Raw genomic sequence first — 18,124 nt, 5'->3', positions numbered from 1 at the left:
CCAACTAAGATATAATTAATCCTTATGGAGGCAAACAAGCCTATTGTGTTTATTTAATGTTTAAATGCTTTTTTTAGTAGACATATGGTATAGATCCAAATTAGGGAAAAATCTGTTATCTGGAAAACACCAGGTTCAGAGCGTTCTGGATAACAGGTCCCATACCTGTATAAGGGTAAAGTCTAGAGTAGTTGTGAAACTATTTCAGTTTTCACTTGAAGGTCCAACCTTTGACAAGACAACATTCACTCTTAAGTCAGGGTCTACCTTGGCTAATAAAATTAATAGAGATGTAGGAAAATATTGGTGAAACATTCTCCCCCGTTTCTAACCCAAACAGAACTTAAAGGGGTTGTTCAACTTTAAATGAGCTTTTAGTATGACGCAGAGAGTGATATTCGGAGACAATTTGCAATTGGTTTTCATTTTTTGTTTGTGGTTTTTGAGTTATTTGGCTTTTAATTCAGCAGCTCTCCAGTTTGCATTTTAATCTGGTTGCTAGGATCCAAATTAACCTAGCAACCATGCACTGATTTGAATATGAATAGGAGAGGCCTGAATAGAAAATGAGTAATAAAAAGTAACAATAATATATTTGTAGCCTTACAGAGCATTTGTTTTTAGATGGGGTCAGAAGAAGGCAAATGATTAAAAAAAAAATATTAAAAAAAAAAAAAAAAAGAAAAAATGACCAATTGAAAAGTTGCTTAGAACTGGCCATTCTGTAATATACTAAAGTTGCCCTTAGACGTTTAGATTTATGGTTGCCACCTGTCCGGTTTTGACCCTTATAGCCCGATTTTTTTATTTTTTTTTGAAGGGCTGGATTCCCTATCGATTTCGATTCCCAAGCCTGTCAGCTGAGAGTCAAAGGGATTAATATCCAGGAAAATCAGTATGTGAAGGTAATGGAGTCATTATTTCCTTTCTCCCTCCCTATGTGTTCCAGTATTTCCCTTCCATTTTCTGAACCCCCTCCTCATCTCATTACCTCCATTCTCAGTAGTCCCTCACCTCATACCCTTTATTCTCAGTACATAGTAACATGACACACGTTGTTATGTTTTGGGTAGCCGAGGATGAGTAGAGTATAACAGTGATTTATTAGCAGGCTCTCATGCAGCCATTACACAACAGTAACTTTCACTTTTAGCTGTATGAATTATGCACAGTATAAGTCTGGGCACAGTGACATCTACAGGCCATTTGTATAAACACCACATATTCCCCCTATAGTAGGAAAGCATTTGGGCAAATGTAATAAACAACAACAATGCATCTTAAAGCAATAATATACATTATTCACATCATATAGTCCTGGGTCCATGCAGATAGTCTTCTGATTCTCTCCGTACGCCTTATAGGTTCACTTTCTTCAGGCCTATTGCAGTTGACATCAGGAGTAGGAAAATGTCCTTCATCAAATGGAGCTTCTCCAAAGTCATATTTAATAGGAGCAAGACGACTTGTATTCCATATGCCTCCATCAGACAGTTCATATGTGTATGGTCCTCACTGGTGTCTCACTTCAAGTGATGTAGTAAATTTAAATTGTCCTTGTTTCAGTATTCCTGGTTTCATAATTCTGACTAAAGATCCAGGCTGAAAGTGTACTTCTCTTGCACCAACGTTTTCTGTCAGTATAAGCCTTGCATTTGGCTTGTTGGCGTTTCACAATGTCAGCAGTAGATGATTTTGTAGGCACAGTATTTTGTGGAAGTTTGATGTCTGCAACATTTAACTTAGTGCGCATCTGTCTGCCATGTAATAATTCAGCTGGAGATGATTGGGTTGTTGCATGGCACATTGCTCTGTAGTTATGTAGGAACTCTGTTGTAAATACTTTCCAAGATTTCCCAGTAAGATTTGCCGTCTGTAGTGCTTCTTTCAGACTTCTGTTGAATCGCTCGATTTCACCATTTGCTTGTGGGTAATACACTGAAGATTTCCTATGCACAATATTCCTCTCTCTCAGAAAGGATTCAAACTCATATGAGACAAACTGTGGTCCGTTGTCTGATATTAACTCCTTTGGATTACCTTCTCTGCTGAAGACTGTAGACAGAAATGTTATTACTGTAGTTGATGTTATATGAGAAACAAATGCAATTTCAGGCCATTTACTGTGATAGTCCATCAAGGTTATAGCAAATCTGCAGTCTATAGGAGCATCTGTAAAAGGACCGACAATATCAATAGCAAGTTTTTCCCATGCTGAATCAGGGAATGGTACTGGTTTTACATCTGGTCTCAACTTAACTCTGTGTACAAAGTTCTTTGACAGCCCAGTGAAGTGTTGCTTTGTGGTGAAATTCTAGACACTGTCTGTGTGGCAGGCACTGGTGCTGTAGTAATGAGACCATCAACTAATTGTAGGTTTAATGCAGCAAAGAGATCCCTTCCAAGTATAGCAGTTCCCTTATTCACAATGTAAAAGTCACATTTTGCAGTATTTGATTCAAATTGTACAGTCACTGGCAAGCAACCAAGCACAGGGATTGGATCCTTTAAGTAACTGACCAGTTTCAGGGCAGGTGCAACAAGCAGATCTTTTGTATTTCAAGAAAATCTCCTTTGGTAGTATAGAAAGAGCTGAATCTGTATCAAGCATCAGGTTAATGGAGTGTCCCTTGTCAGCAGAAGCAGTACTGACACTCACAGTGCATATAAACTTGTCTGGAATAAATGTACCGGCTTTATCCACACTTAATACTGTGACATTTGTAGTAGTGACTTCATGAACATCTTTAGCAGAACTATGGCAGATCTTAGCAAAATGTCCTACTTTTGTGCATTTGCGGCACTGTTTAGCTTTTGCAGGACATGTAACATGATTTGCAGTGTGTTGTGTTGAACCACAGCAAAAGCAGTATTTTCTATTTGTATTTGCTGTATGGTTTTGCAGTGTAGGTGAATCCCTTTCCTTAGCACTGTATTTTGCCTGTGCATTATTAGGCCACAGTGCTGAATTCACAGTCTGTACATTCCCAGCAGTTCCCTGACCAGGGCTGGAACTAGGGGTAGGCAGAGTAGGCACGTGGCTAGGGCGCAAAGCTGGGAGGGCGCCAGGCACGTACCTGTCTCCTACCCCAAGTCCGGTTCCCTTCTTTTCTCTTCGCGCTTCTCAGCGCTTCTGTGCATGCGCACGGGCAGGAGTTCACGCATGCGCGAGCAGGAATTTGCGCATGTGCACTCGAGCGCATATTTGCGCATTCGCACAGGCGCCGCGACTGCCGGTGCTGCCTAGGGCGCCTGCCCAGCGTTGCCCGGCACTGTCCCTGATTGAGAGTTTTAGCCTGTGCCACTGCTATTTCAATTTGGCTAGCAACTGTAATAGCCTTTGCAAGGGTTAAATCCTGCTCTAGGAGCAGTCTCTCTCTAATGTGAGGTGAGTTTGTTTTTTCCACTATTTGGTCTCTTAGCATTTCATTTGTTAGATTCCCAAACTCACAGGTAACAACCAGCTCTCTCAAAGCTGCTACAAATTGTTCTGTGGATTCGCCATTACGTTGTCCACGTTGGCGGAATTTATATATTTCAGAAACCACATTTACTCTTGGCATGAAAAAGTTCTTTATAGCAGTAACAGCAGTTTCATAAGTCTCATCAGGTATTGGTAATGTATAGAATATATGCTGTCCCTCTGCTCCCAGACAGTGAATAAGTAAAGCTTTCTAGCAGCAGAAATCTCCCCTTGATCAGCAGCAATAATGTAATTTTCAAACATACGGATCCAAGCAGTAAAAGGTATGGTAGGCTCACCAGGGTTTGGAAGAAAAGCTGCAGGCTGCTGCAGAGGTAGAAGAGACATCTCGTCGCCAATTTGTTATGTTTTGGTAGCCGAGGATGAGTAGAGTATAACAGTGCTTTATTAGCAGGCTCTCATGCAGCCATTACACTACAGTAACTTTCACGTTTAAGCTGTATGAAGTATGCACAGTATAAGTCTGGGCACAGTGACATCTACAGACCATTTGTATAAACACCACACACGTCCATCAAGTTCAATCCTCCATTTTAGTTTTTTTTTTTAATCTGCCTAACTGCTAGTTGAGCCAGAGGAAAGAAGAAAACCACATCTGAAGCCTCTCACACTCCTTCCATTGTCAGTTATATTTGTATGGCGATGCTCAGCAGTGATTTTTATCTTCTTAGATTCTTTTCTTTCCATTTCATTTCTTGGCCTGACTTTAATTTTCCTCTCACCCCTATCATACCCTTTCATTCTTTATGTTCCTCTGTAATCCACGACCATGGTCAGCAATGCTTTTTTTGCAGATGGGAGCCTACCATACCATAGAATTGGTGCCGAACCGCAAGTTTACACTGGCAAAAAAACAATGGGACAGTGATGTACTGGAGAGAATTGGTACGATTGCTTGCTGTGATTTTCTGTGTCCAGGCATATGCACCACTGCATGGTTATAGCCTATTCCTAGTATTATATAGCTGTGCTCCCACACTGCGGGACTTGTCTTATGGCTAGTATTTTACAAATTCTGGTTCAACATACATACCCTGGTATAACATGTTAGTAATATGTATCTGTAAACTAAGGCTTTATAAAAACAGAAAGTATTGACTTGCTACACACATGGCCTTAAATAAAATAAAAAAAAAATTCCCCTCACTGAAGGATGTATTGGCGGAGACATCCAAACAGCTTTAAGCTTCAGCTTAAGGCTGTATCTGCGCACAGTTGGGAAACATAGGTGCCTTATTTATGTCTCCACACATAATTCATTATTCAGACCTCTTATTTTTATGGCAATGCTGTGTGTGTGTCTGTGGCACAAGGCCAGGGAATATCTAATGTTTTAAAGGGAAGCTGACAAAATACTAATACAGTGCTGCACCCAGAACTGAAAATCTCAAAACCACTGCTCTTGACCATTTTGTATTTTCCTTTAATTGTAGTAGTTCCACCTCAAATATACAAACTGGTAAGTGCACCGTGGTTTAAAGGGGCACTCGAAGTTTTGTTTTTGACTTGAAACTTTGCTTCAGTGTAGATTTCAGAACTGTTTTTATCAATTATTTTTTATATCTATTATGTACCTTGCAACGTGCAAATGGTGAGTGTTGCATAGATGGAGTGTGTCACCGGCACAAAATAGGCAACTGATAACTGTACATGTTGCCTGTCTATTCCCACAGAGCAGGCCTGTGACCCTGCATTTAGTGCAGATCTTGCTGCTGTAGTGATGCAGGAGGGTCTGGCCCACATCTGTTTGGTCAAGCCCAGTATGACCCTTCTCCGAGCCAAAATTGAGACCAGCATTTCACGCAAGAGGAGGGGCAACTGTACGCAGCACGAAAAGGTCCTTACATTACATTGACAACTGACTTTGTGTAACCCTGTTAATCTGACAACATCTTTACCAACCTCTTTCTCCCCATACTGATTGCCACCATTTTTTGCCTTTGCCTCGTATATTTTCGCTGGTCCTCATTTCTTCAGAAGTGCTTCTTCTAGGGGTTCTATCCCTTTGTGAGCCTGTGGCCCGAAGCATAGCTACAAGTAGGATTAATGGAAAACTATACCCCCCGAACAATGTCTATAAAAAGATATTGCATAAAACAGCTCATGTGTAAAACCCTGCTTCATGTAAATGAACCATTTTCATAATAATATACTTTTTTTAGTAGTATGTGCCATTGGGTAATCCTAAATAGAAAACTACCATTTTAAAAAATAAGGGAAGCCCTTGGGATCGTATGATTCACAGTGCACACAAACAAACAATACATGTTATGTCACATGAGCCAATTAAAAGACAGAGTTCTGTCTTTTGCTTCCACACTTCTTCCTGTTACAGTTAGAGTTGTAGTATTTCTGGTCAGATGATCTCTGAGGCAGCACACAGACCATCACAAAATGGTGGTTCAAGGCACGAGATGTAACAGGCTAATATTTACTTAAATATATATTCCAGTTTGATAAAATATGCCACTTGATTTGATATAAACTATCTGTTGCTTAAATATTAATTTTGGAGGTAAAGTTTTCCTTTAATGCTGAAGGGCATTTACATGGGTACCAGAGCAGTACAAATAGAGCAGGAAAGATAAGTATTGAACACGTCAGTGGTTTTCTCAATAAATATATTTCTAATGGGGCTCTCGACATGAAATTTGCACCAGATGTTATTAACCCAAGTAATGTAAATTTTATGTGCTTCAACCACCTCTCAGAACCCTTGCGGGCAGGGTGCAACGCAGTCCGGAAGGCCTTGCCAGGGGCAAAACATACACTAGAAAAAATATTGCTGCAGCACCTCTTTGTTGCAATAGTGGAAAAATTTGTTTATTAGGTCAGAAAAACAGGCCATGTTTCGGGCTTAATTTCGCCCATTCTCAAGTAATCCACGTATACAAAGTACTCAAAGTAGTCCATAAATTAAGTTATGTGAAAGTGGAGGTAAAAAGTATTGAACGCATGAAGAAAATAAAGTTCAAAAAAGAAACCTGCTGAAATCTTTCTGTATTTAGAAAGCAATCCTGCCCCTATCAGTGCAAATTAATATCAGCTGGTCTAGACCTAATTAATGGCCTATAAAAAGGTTTCTCATTACCAAGGCATCACACAAGAAGCATCTCATGATGGGTGAAAGCAAAGAGCTCTCTCAAGACCTTCACAACCTTATTGTTGCAACACATACTGATGGCATTGGTTACAGACGTATTTCTAGGCTTCTGGATGTTCCTGTGAGCACCGTTGGGGCCATAATCCAGAAGTGGAAAGAACATAATTTCACCCTAAACCGGACCCGACCAAGTGCTCCTCGCAAGTTTTCTGACGGTGGAGTCAAAAGAATAACCAGAAGCGTTGTCCAAGAGCCAAGGATCACTCACGGAGAGCTTCAGTACGACCTTGAATTAGCAGGTACAGTTGTTTCAAAGAAAAAAAGTACTCAACCGGCATGGCCTCTATCGTGCCGAAGAAAAAGCATGTTGAAGCTCGTTTAAAGTTTGCTGCACAACATTTGGACAAGCCAATGAAATTCTGGGAGAATATAGTCTGGTCAGATGAGACCAAAATTGAACTCTTTGGATGTCACTGCACACACCATGTTTGGAGGAGAAATGGCACTGCACATCACCCCAAAAACACCATACCAACAGTGAAGTTTGGATGTGGGAACATCATGGTGTCAGGCTGTTTTTCAGGCTATGGTACTGGCAGACTTCATATAATTGGAGGAAGGATGAATGGAGGACTTTTCCAGGACATTAATGAAAAGAATCCGCATCTACCAGGATGTTGAAGATAAAATGAGGGTTGATATTTCAGCAAGACAATGATCCCAAACACACAGCCAAGGAAACTCTCAATTGGTTTCAGAGAAAGAAAACAAAGCTGCTAGAATGGCCCAGTCAATCACCTGACTTGAAACCAATTGAAAATCAATGGAAAGAACTTAAGATCAGAGTTCACAGAAGAGGCCCCAGGAACATTCAAGATTTGAAGATTGTTTGGAAGAATGGGCCAAAATCACCCCTGAGCAGTGCATGTGACTAGTTTCTCCAGACATGAGGTGTCTTGAAGCTGTCATTACCAAAAAAGGCTTTTCTACTAAGTATTAACTAAACTTCAGTAAGTGTGTTCAATACTTATTCCCGGTGTCATCCCACTTTATTACACATAACTTAATTCATGGATTTATTTGTTTTGAGTTCTTTGTATGTGTGGATTAAGGTGGCCATAGACTCAAAGATCCGCTCGTTTGGCGACATCGCCAAACGAGCGGATCTTCCCCCGATATGCCACTAACTGCATGGCTATATCGGGGGTAATTCGAACGATCGAATTACGATGCGCCAAGGGGCTCCGACGGGTCGGTCGGGTAAAAATCCAACCTTCCCGATCGATATCGTGGCCAGATATCGATCGAGAAGACCCGTCAGAAGCCCCCATACACAGGCAGATAAGCTGTCAAATCAGTCCAAACGACCAATATCGGCAGCTTTATCTGCCCGTGTATGGCCACCTTTACTTGGGTTGTTACCCACATCTGGTGTAAATTTCATGTCAATTGCCCCATTAGACATATATTTACAGAGGAAAAACTTTGACGTGTTCAATATTTCGTTTCCCTGCTGTAGGTTGCCAGCACCATATTGATAGAAGTGGTGAAAGCTGTGTCCTTTCAGCACTGAGAAATTAAATTACCCCAAAAATTAAATTTTTTTTTAATTCAAATATACTCAAAACTTGACTGGGAGGTTATTTAAGAAAAAAAATCGAATGGCTAATATCAATCGAATAGTTCTGACCTGAAAATTCGATTCGTATTCGATACGTATGAATTGAGTTTTTCTCTGAAAAAAACAATCGAATGTCAGGAAGGCTATTAACATTTAATAGAATATGAATGTGTGAATTTTGAAATTCAAATTTACTATTCGACCCTTGATAAATCTGCCCCTTAGGGAAAGATATATCAAAAATGAGAGATTAGAGCTCATCGCAAAAAAACTCACCCACATTCTCCTATGGAATTTTTAAAAGTGTACTTGTGAAATGGTGAACTTTAACCTTTACCCATTGATATCATATTTTAATAAATCTGCTCCTTAACGTTGGCCTTCTATTTAGAACCAAGACCTGCCTTCTGAATGGTACTTAATGAATGCTTATGGTGCCTGAACCCGGTTGTCTTCTTTTCTAAATGAATAACACATGGCAAGTACAAAATTTGGCATCTACTGAGGAGCAAACCGTTACCCAGAGTCTACTGCTCACACCTGTATTTGAAGAAAGTGGTGATGGAATGTGACTCAACAAGGGGATAGACTTGTGGTTTCCTACCTTGATTTTTTGTACCTTGATGTTTTCTCTTTCCCAATGCCTGCTTGTACCTGTACCTTTGCTGTCCTTCCTTCCCTACTGAATTATACTATTATTATTAATTATACTATTATGCCTGTCGTACCTTCCCCTCAGTGTATCTCTATTCCCAATAAATGATAGCTGGCTTCTCTTCCATCCACAGGCTCTAGAGAAGTTCTATGAGCAGGTTATGCAGGAAATTCTGCGGCACATCAACTTTGATGGTGAATAATCTTCACATTTTATACCTCATTCTTTGTGTTCCCCCTTCTCTTGTTTAGTTTACACCTTGCCTCATTCATTGACCATCCTTGTTTTATCCAAGCTGACTGTGCAATAGATATGGGATAGAATTTCTAGTAATAAGAGCTTATCTCTGCCTAAATATGGATAAAATCCTTTCCGAGCTCTTGTGTGTATTTATACACAGGAAAGTTGTCTGCCCCTGTGGCAGTTTATATTGTGTACATTCTTGGCATATCTTTGATGCATATATTTTTAGTCATGTTTTTTCTTGATACAGTCTGCCACTGTTTTTCTTATTCTGAGCTTTATAGTTTAATACAGTGTATGTCTCCCCCGTCTCTAGTGGTAAAGGTGGTCCTTGTTGCCTCTCCCGGATTTGTTCGGGAGCAGTTTTGCGAATTCCTTTTCCTCCGAGCCGTGAAACAGGATCTGAAATTACTGCTTGAAAACTGCGGCAAATTCCTACAAGTGCACAGCTCATCCGGGCACAAGTACTCTCTCACAGGTAATTCCAATCATTCACCAGTGGGGTGCACCCTTTGGTCTGAGGGCCAAGCATTCAGTTCTGCCTCAGCCACAAAAAGATCAGGGAAAACCATGCAAAGCCTTTAACTCTGGGCCACATGCAACGCCTAGTGTCAAAGCCTTCTCCATCTGATCCAAACTCATCAAGTCCAACTGGTATAGCACCAATGTATGGGCCTGGGTATATGCCCAACACAGGTGCAGAAAGTAGATTCCATCTTGAACATTCTAAATTCTGACTGGCAGAAGCCAAAGCTCACAGTGGAATTGGATAAGTACTTCACACTGTCGGTGGAACAGGTCAAATGTGCTGCTTCTGAGACACGTTATTGCACGTCAGTGGCTAATTTAACCCCAATATGTTGAAAAAAAAAGAGTTGAAAGAGTCCGATGTTCAGAATTCACTTTGCTGCCCTCTAGTGACCACAGGGTGTAAGTGCAGTCTGGATACTTTGGCGCTAGAGTCCAGCAGGTCTGGTACCTACAATGCAGTGGGATTGCATGGCTAGCACTAGCGGATAATTATATGCAGGTGAAGTGAAGGTGTAAAGCTGGTCATAGACATGCAGATTTTAGCCTTCTATCCGATGAACGATCATACGTCACAATCTTCTGACTTTCCACTAATCGTTCAGATTAAATAAAGTAGTAAAAGAACAAATCTTTTCTGTGTTCTGCCAGTGACAGCAATCGTATGGAAGGTATGGCCAACAAATAGTAGTGACAGTCACCCACTGATATCGTCAGGCAATACATGTAGAAAAATTATTGTTAGCAGCCAGAAATATTCTAGCCTGATCGACTAAACAATCGATAGCCATGGTACAAAAAATGTTGGGATGATCCACACACTGTTCGAAAATCATACGAACCTTTGATTCGTATGCGTCTATGGGCAGCTTAATTGCTTTCTGTTGTTAGTGCTGGTACGGGGAGGGGAGCCCTCACTCCTCTCCTACTTCCTGCCCTCAGATAGTTTCATTATAGTTTAAAGTATATTTTATGCTACTTCGGATACAGGGATCACTGACTGAGCAACTACACAGCTGCCCATACACCATCAGCTGCACTCAGACTTGCACTCGATCATACCATATAGAGGACTTAGAGACAGATTGTCTTCCAGATTAATATCAGATAAGAGCGTGTCTTTCTATGCACTAAGACTTCTTAGTAAAGAGTCACACACTCCTGCAATAAAGAGTTGGTGGCTCCACAAAAGGATGAACAACAATGCTTTTTAGTTTCAAGTGAGTCAGAGTTGGACTTCCAAAGGGTTCTGGTAATGGACTATTAGCACTTACTCACTACAAGCCTCAAGTCCCTAACAGGTGAGGAATTACACATGGCAATTCTTCACTACAGGGGGTATGAGTCAAATTTTTACTGAGTCACCGTTTAAAATGATACTGTCATGAGAAAACATGTTTTTTTTCAAAATGCATCAATAATAGTGCTGCTCCAGCAGAATTCTGCACTGAAATCCGTTTTTAAAAAGAGCAAACGGATTTCTTTATACTTAATTTTGAAATCTAACATGGGGCTAGACGTTTGGTCAGTTTCCCAGTTGCTCTCAGTCATGTGTCTGATAAACTTCAGTCACTCTTTACTGCTGCATTGCAAGTTGGAGTGAGCCCATCAGCAGAACAATGGGAAGATAACAGCTCCCTGGTAGATCTAAGAACAGCACTCAATAATAAAATCGAGGTCCCACTGAGACACATTCAGTTACATTGACTAGAAGAAACAACAGCCTGTCAGAAAGCAGTTCCATCCTAAAGTGCTGGCTCTTTCTGAAAGCACATGACCAGGCAAAAATACCTGAGATGCACCTACACACCAATATTACAACAAAAAAATACACTTATTGGTTCAGGAATTATATTTTATATTGTAGATTGAAGTATTTGCAGTGTAAACAGTGCAATTTAGAAATAAAAACGACACCATAACAATCATGACAGAATCCCTTTAAAACTGAATCTAATCCTGGTCAGACCCTTGAAGCCAGGAGTCGGTCTGAATTACCTTTGCATGGAAGGGTCCTTAGCTCTTGCCCTGGATGTAGAGTTGTGTAGTCAGATACGGATTCTAGAACTGGGCAACTAATAAGTTGAGGCAATCAATGAAAGTTCATCTTTGTTCTCAAGCACAGATCAGGTCTGGACTGAGAGTCCAATTAGGTACACAGAGGTCCAAGCAGCCCCCCACCAGCCCACTAAATACTGACTTTCTATGGCAGCCCCTCTGGCATTTGCCAGAACCCACAGATCGTTCCGGGCTGTGTGTCTGTGTGTGTGACAAAGCAGAAATATGTGTATATTAGAAAACTTGTGTGTTTAAAGTTCCAGAGAACTTTTCATTGTATCCCTTCTTCCTTTCCTACTACAATTATTATTAACATGTATTTATAGAGCACCAACATATTGCGCAGCGCTGATGCCATTGTATCTCCTCTCCCCATTTCTTAGGCCGCCTCGGAGATAAAAGCACTGGGCGATTTCTACAAAATGTTGCGGCATGAACCAGACCGAGTATTCTACAGGGGAGAAGTTGGTTCCATTACCTGTTCCTATTCCTGATGCTCATTTCTCCCTATGCTCGATTCTTGACACCTCTTGTATAGTTTCTGTACTCCTCAAGTTGTACCGGCCCCCTTCTAGCTCTTTCAGCCAACAAACAGACACACTTTTTTAGTCAGTGCAGGCTAGAGCAAGTTTATGGTTGTTACCCCTCAGGGGTCTTCAGTTGTTGCCTCACCCCAAGAACTTTTATCAGCATTTCTAATCAACACCCCACCTACGGCTCTGGCACAACATACTGAGCGAATGGTGAGCGCACACTCCATGCCCTGAAGAGCTCTCTCGAGGGACGATCCCTCAGACGTACTGCCTCTGCTATACTGATATTGTCACGTAATCTCCCCCGTGACGTTTCACACTTTTGTCTCTTCCATTTCAGGATAAAGCAAGTAGAGAAAGCTAATGAAGCTCTGGCCATTGACATCTTACTAGTTACAGATGAACTGTTCAGGTTGGTACTTTAAAGGGGTATACGAAGGTTCTCATCTGCACTCATTCTTCCTCAGTTCACCACTGGTTCTCTCTGTTCCCTGCATACTTGGCTTAAAGGGGTTGTTCACCTTTATATTAGCTGTTAGTATGATGTAGAGAGTGATATTCTGAGACAATTTGCAATTGTTTTTTATTTTCTATATGTGGTTTTTGAGTTATTTAGCTTTTTATTCAGCAGCTCTCTGGTTTGCAATTTCAGCCATCTGGTTGCTAGGGACTATATTGCCCTAACAACCATGCATTGATTTGAATAAGAGACTGGAACAGGAGAGGCCTGAATAGAAAGATGAGTAATTAAGAGTAGCAATAACAATACATTTGTAGCCTTACAGAGCATTTGTTTTTTAGATGGGGTCAGTGACCCCCTTTTGAAAGCTGGAAAGAAAAATAATGAAGACTAATTGAAAAGAATTGGCCATTCTGTAACATACTAAAAGTGAATTTGAAGGTGAAACACCCCTTTAACATCACCATGGAATAGAATAATAAAAATATATTGGGATTATATGGGGATTATATTGGGATTATATTCTGTTTGGTGGCTGAATAAAAGGGGATACTCCCCGACTGCATTAACCAGTGTGTGTGTGCGGATCCGTTTTCTATACACAGAAGGAGATTAGACAGATCTTCTCTTTCACAGGTGACTAATCTCCAAATGCTTTCCCAGCAGCGATCAAATAAATCACCTGTAGTAAAACATATATATGCATTGCTTCTTATTTCCCAAAGTCGCCAGAAGTTTTCTTTTTTTGTGGCTTGACATAAAGGAGGAGCCTAAACACTATATGTGAATGCCTTGCCTGTTTTTTTTTTTTACGACTATAATTTAAAGGAGAAGGAAAGGTTAAAACTAAGTAAGATTTATCAGAAAGGTCTATATAAATACACCAGTAAACCCTCAAAATAATGCTGCTCTGAGTCCTCTGTCAAAAGAAACAGCACATTTCTTTCCTTCTATTGTGTACTCATGGGCTTCTGTATCAGACTTCCTGTTTTCAGCTTAAACCTCCAGGGCTTGGACTTGAGCATGCTCAGTTTGCTCCTCTCTCCCCCTCCCTTTCCCCTTCCCTCCTCAACTCCCTGCTGTAATCTGAGCCCAGAGCTATGAGTGAGCAGGGAGATACTCAGGCAGGAAGTGATGTCACATCAAGCCAATATGGCAGCTGCTATCCTAAACAAACAGAGAGCTTCTAGAGCTGTTTACTCAGGTATGGTAAAACATTCTGCAGAATAAATATAATGTTACAGCTTGGACTATTGTGGCTAATCTATTGGCAATAAACTGCTTCATAGCTTTCCTTCTCCTTTAAAGGATTATGTCTCTCATGCTTTCCCCTTGTTTTTAACCTGTTTCCTCCAATAGCTATCCCTCTCACACTGTCTCCTCTCCAGTGCTTCTCCTACTCACACTCTGCACTCCTCACTTTCTGTCCTTTTCATTCCATGTGCTCTATGATGCTTATCCTGCAGGCACACACAGGTAATGACATTCACGCACACAGACAAATTGTGGAGAGCACAAAAATGTTGTGCTCGCCTGCCATCATTCCTACTCATGGTGCATATTCTTTGCACCATTTCCACCCAAGGTGCATGTCCCCTGCCCCCCATCCTTACTGCCATGTTTCCTGACTGCTGCTTCTTGCTGAAGGCAACACATCTTCTGTATTGTCATTAAATCTCTACAGTAGATGCTGTTTCTGACACTGCAACTTGTGCCTCTTAACACTATGGGTTATGTGTCAAAATCCGAAAATATCGGAGTATTTTCTAAAAACTACTCCGACCAAATCGCCACAGGTTTTTCCCCCCTTATTTATCAAGACATTTTTCCGGAAATTTCATGTGTGGGGAAAAAACTGAAAAAAATTGTGGAAAAAAAAACAAGTCGTAGGAATTTTTCTGATTTTTGTCTGAAAACAACAAAATCTTCACATTATTGCACGAAACTCAGCGCAGATCAGATATCTTCGGGACTTCTCCCATTGACTTATTTACAACCTTGGCAGGTCTGAGATGCTGGATTTTTCAGGTTCAGACTTTTTCCCTCCTCATGGTATAATAAATCCCAATTCTAGTTTTTCGTTTCCCAATAAAAATTTGGATTTTATAGAAAAAACCCCCCCAGAGTTTTTGGCATTTGGACTTTGATAAATAACTCCCTAAGTTTTTCAATACTACTGAAATGAACCTTTCAATGCTCATACTGACATCTGGACGTGCCAACGCGGACTCGCTACGTTAGACTTGTGGACAGTGTAAAGGATAATGGGGGGACTGTAAGGTAAGTTAATAATTGTAAATGAAGGACTGGCAGGGTGGGGTAGACTAAAGCTTCAGTCTAGGATTCGGCTGTATCTTAAATACTTGCATCTAGTGGAACCAACTGTGACCCCAATGATAGGGCAGTAGAGAGAAGCAGCATGTTGAACAGTGATATTTAAGGCAATGCTTCATTTTATTACTGACTTCAATTTTTATTTCCTTCCATTAGGATCTTTTCCAGTTTACATGTCTCAGGAGAGCGTAACCATGGGGTGCACAGGACGATGTTGGAGTTGGCAGTGTTAGAAGGAACATGGCAGAGAGCAATATTAGGGGTTTGCTTAAGGGAGCAAGTACAACAGGTACTGATTCCTGGCTAGGCATGCTCCCACGAGCTTCATGGTGGCGAAGAGACCCGAAAGAACACAAACATCCAGAAGATGTCGCCCGGAAACTCTGCTGCCCTGCTCTGCAGATTAAGGTCAGGGTTTCTTCAGGGGCTTCTTTCTAAAGGACTAGTAACACCGAAAAAAATTTTAAGTAAAAAAAAATTGTAACCCCCTTTAGTAACACCTCCATTGTGCTCCATGTTAAATATTTGAATGCTTTATCCAAAAATACCTTAAAATTCTGCTTCCAGTTGTGCAGTGACTTCACAAATAGGGCGATATGGCGACATGCCCTCTTCTACAGCCTTTGTGCACGCTCCACATCTCCTAAGACCGGAAGCCAGTTACTGACGCACTTGAAAGGGTTTTTCAGCATGCCTCTATTATCCTTCAGCATGATTTGTTTCCATACTGCGATCAGTAATGGCAGCACCCAGGTCAGCCATGAATCTTCATTATCATTGTATCATTGCGCTGACTCCTTCACTGCTTGCAGCTCATACAGAAATAAATGGCAAGGAGATAAGGTTGTCGGGCTGGGAGATGTGGAGTGTGCAGATAGGATGTAGAAGAGAGTATGTCACCACATCGACGTATTTGTGAAGACAGGAAGCAGAATTTCAGCATGGTATATTTGAATAAAGCATTAAAAATGGTTAACTTTCTTCAGGATTGTAGTGGAGGTGACTACAAGGGATTTTTTTACTTAAAATTTTGTGGTGTTACTGGTCCTTTAAGGTGGAGAGGGGAAGGGGCGAGTTAGTAGGTAGTTAGTTCTCTTTTAAATATAACACAAGCAACTTCGAGGTAAGACTTGTCTTCTCTGATGAAGAGTCGAGCTCCGATGAAGATTAAACTCATTTATTCTTGTATTTCTGCTCCTCTGTTGGTTGCTATTGGACACATTGTCACCTGGCAAGGGAAATAGAAATCAAGCTCTCTCCATATTGTTGGTTGAGTGTTTTGTTGTTTCGCAGTTGTCACCTTATGGTGTTGGGCGGTACAGCCAGGAAGCACCATGAAAAAATAGGGCCTCTGTGAGCTACTGGAACAGCAAGAGAAGAACAAAATAGAAGGCACAGAGGAATCTGCTCATTGCATTTATACCCTATTCTACATTTTCCTCAGTGGTGATCTGTTTTAAACGAATAGAATTTAGCATTGTGTCAACAAGGTGATATCTTTTCCATAGGGAAATTGTCCATCCAGAATACACTTCAAAGTATTTATTTGCTGTGTGGGAGGAGATATCAGGGAAGCCATCTTAAAATCAGAAAACCCCTGCACAGGACTCTTATCATAAACATATCGCACAAAGAAAATAATCTCTGGTTTATGGCAAACCAGGCAGGTTTTCCCGTTGTCGTTCTTTCTAACTATAGGAGAGCTTGTAACCAGCGGTGTCAGGCGGAGCTCGGCCCGAAATTTCAAGGGGTTGTTCACTTTCCAAACACTTTATTAAGTTCAGTTGTTTTCACCATAAACAAAAACTTTTTTCAGTGCTTTCCATTTTTTACAGTTTTCCCAAAATGTAAGTTTAAATGAGAAGGAAAGGCAATTTACATTGGTGGTGCCAAAAGTTAGGCACCCCCAAGTGATTATATTTACGTACCTGACACCCAGGGCTGGTGCTCCTATCAGCAGAAATCTGCACTGGCCTGGGGTTCTTCCAGTGAGCACCACGGAGCAAGCCTCAGTGAATGATTCAATGACACAGAATCAGCAGCATGTCTGTTGGGTCTGTTGGATTTCTGTTAATCAACTACACCTATTGTACATGACTGATACACAACTGTATATGACTAAGAGCCTTAGCCATGCACCTACTCTTAAGGGAGAACTAAAGTTCTCCTTTAATGGCCATACTCTAGTGTTCTGAGGCCTTGAGAAGGCTTGTTGCAAAGCTACTTAAAGAATCAAGGGTGGACTCGAACTGGGAGCTCGAGGCCACAAGGTAGTGCTTTCGCCGTTTACAAAGAGAACATAAATTCAAAGTAAACACTTATTAAGAACATGCTACATTTCCTCTTTATGGCTATCCAGTTGCTATAGACCACATACCCATGTATAATCCAGAGGACATCCCTACAGTAGATCCATTCCTGTAGCACGTGGCTGTCCAGCCTGTGTGGCATATGGGAACACGTATAAAGACGATATTGAATGGGATGGCATTTTTTAAAGGTGTCACAGCAAGAAGCAGATTAATGAGCTACGTTTAGGAGAGATCCCTTTAATCTCCTTAAAGGTACAGAGATGATGGTTATGCGAGAGACCAACAGATAAGGAGCCCTCAGAAAAAAAAAAGATTAAAAGGCTGAAGTGTAAGAAAAGAGATGGTGGTTGAAAGATGAGAGGAACGTGCTGGCGCACAAGATTGATTCTCCAGTAGATAAGTAGAGGAGGATGTCTCTTCCATGCAAGGACAGTGTGTGTGTTTAATACAGAAATGCACCAACTACAGCAGTCTGGATGTACAGAAATATAATTACCCTCAGACTGTCGGAGGGTGCTCGTGTCGTTAGTCCATTGGAAAGCTGCAGGTTACCAGACCCTCGTATAGGCACTGTTCTAGACAGACTGCACCAGGTAACATATATATATATATATATATATATATATATATATATATATATATATATATATATATATATATATATATATATATATATATATATATATATATATATAGATATCAACAAAATAGAAGCTGCCGGGGTAAGAGGGAATTCCACAGGACTTACGCATTTTTCAGACATGAATAAAATATTTGGAATAGTTTCTGTTTT

At 40.8% G+C, this 18,124-nt stretch overlaps 1 long non-coding RNA gene across 1 annotated transcript; it reads left to right on the top strand.

Annotated features, from left to right (window-relative positions):
* Positions 1-676: 676 nt before the first annotated feature.
* On the top strand, positions 677-11,059 carry LOC121399064. Its single transcript, XR_005964723.1, has 3 exons — positions 677-905; positions 8,997-9,057; positions 9,423-11,059. It is a non-coding gene; the product is annotated as an uncharacterized LOC121399064 (long non-coding RNA).
* Positions 11,060-18,124: the final 7,065 nt, after the last annotated feature.

This window comes from Xenopus laevis, chromosome 9_10S (genome assembly GCF_017654675.1).
Source record: "Xenopus laevis strain J_2021 chromosome 9_10S, Xenopus_laevis_v10.1, whole genome shotgun sequence".
Lineage (NCBI taxonomy): Eukaryota > Metazoa > Chordata > Amphibia > Anura > Pipidae > Xenopus > Xenopus laevis.
The sequence above is the reverse complement of the archived record's forward strand: the minus strand, read 5'-3'. Positions and strand labels throughout refer to the sequence as shown.